Below are 1807 nucleotides of genomic sequence, written 5' to 3'. Positions count from 1 at the left end.
GCACCACGCGAAAATAGCGGGACGTATTATACTAACAAATTGCTCCGTCTTCAACTCTTAATTACCAATAATACCCCTCAAAACGCGACGAGAACTTCTGCTTTTTCCTCTACGACTGTCGAGAGCCTAATCCATGGCCCCGCCTCTGAGCTTGTGGAGTACGGTCTGACTTGTCTACGCCACGTGTAGCTTAAGGAAAATTTTGGTGGGTCATACTCCGTTAACCGTCTGATCAATTTGGCATGTATCCAGTACAGATTTGCCCCATCATTGCTTCCTGACCCACATTTATCTCTGAGATGTGTTGGTTAACAAAATAAACAGATATTAATAAATCATAATTACTTAACCGAGGAACTCGTCGTGGATCGTGGGCCTCCAAGGAGATATACTGAAGCAGCATTCCATTTCTTTCGCGTAGGATGTAATCCAATGAGAAGGCCCAGAGAACAGAGCCCAAATCTGCAAGATATCGACACGTGTTCCTTCCAAGTTCTGGGGTACGTGGATCATATTTTATTCAGTGACCCGCACGTGAGATGCCTATTTTTCTTGGAAATGGGTCAGAAAGGGTCTAAACTCGTGTGGGCCCAACTGTCCTTAGTAGGCTTTGGTGCTCTCCTTTCGAGTTTTGTATTTACTTAACCATTATTTGATGGGCTGTATATTTTGGGTTTGGAGTCAAATTAGCCGGAGATGGGCCCTTCGCTTGTTTCAAGAATTGAGGCCCACCACAACATGGACGAATGGATGATGGATAAACTGATACTATGATTTGGGCCATAAATCGGCGTGTATAAAAGACTATACCCAACAAGGCAACAATTTTTTAATTATTACGCTTTAACTGGATGAGAGAGGTAAAAGTTGAAAGGGAACCCAGACAAACAGGTCCAATATTTCTTTTGTTTTAATTGTAAATCACTAAAACAACCCTAGTTAAATGACTATTATGGTTAAATATTAAATAGTTAAGGGTAGGTTGGTCAAGTAGGACACCAATTTGGTCAATTTGACCTAGAAGGTAGGTACAAATATCTTTGATAATAGTACTTCCAATGTGGATTATTGAGAAAACCGTGGGTTAAATATTTTATTGAACACCCTCAGTCAAATGACTAATGAAAATCCTGTTTGGTAGCACGATGACAAGAGCACCCACCAAATATTAATATTAGTGTTAAGTTGGAAGGCAGTACTATAACTTTTGTCAAATTTGGAGCACTAAATAGATAAGAATGACAAAACACGAATCATGTAAGATGTAACTCATATAGTTTAAATAAGGCTTAATCGCTTAGATGATGATGATGAGATGGGTGGTCTTCATTAACACACTTTTATCCTTGAAAACTACAAAATCAATCAAATGGTACTAGTTCATTGAGATAGAGGATTCAAACTCTTAATCATATAACCTACCCCCACCTCTCTCTCATCTATACATAATTTTCTGTCTTATTTTATCTATTAAACATTAATTCCTTTACTTCGTTTTGTTTTCTTGGACTATTCATCTAATAGATTATGATTATCCATCTCATAACTAAAAGTTTGTCTAATTCGGGCCAAATCACAATGGGCCCAAAAGATTTATTAGAGGACAGGTGGCAACTATGCAACACATGTGATTATGGTTACAACGGGGTGACCCCCTTGACTTCGGTTTACTTTACAACATCCTGCGTGAAAAGGGAAGTCATACTCGTACGAGATGGGTACAGGTATTAAGTGGATTCCAACGTAACATTAAAATGGCACAGCTTACATGTGTATATATACAATCCATGTGGAGACCGGATCTGTT

The sequence above is a fragment of the Nelumbo lutea genome, chromosome 1, assembly GCF_056320005.1.
Source record: "Nelumbo lutea isolate HS-2025 chromosome 1, American lotus-T2T, whole genome shotgun sequence".
Classification (NCBI taxonomy): domain Eukaryota; kingdom Viridiplantae; phylum Streptophyta; class Magnoliopsida; order Proteales; family Nelumbonaceae; genus Nelumbo; species Nelumbo lutea.
The sequence above is the reverse complement of the archived record's forward strand: the minus strand, read 5'-3'. Positions refer to the sequence as shown.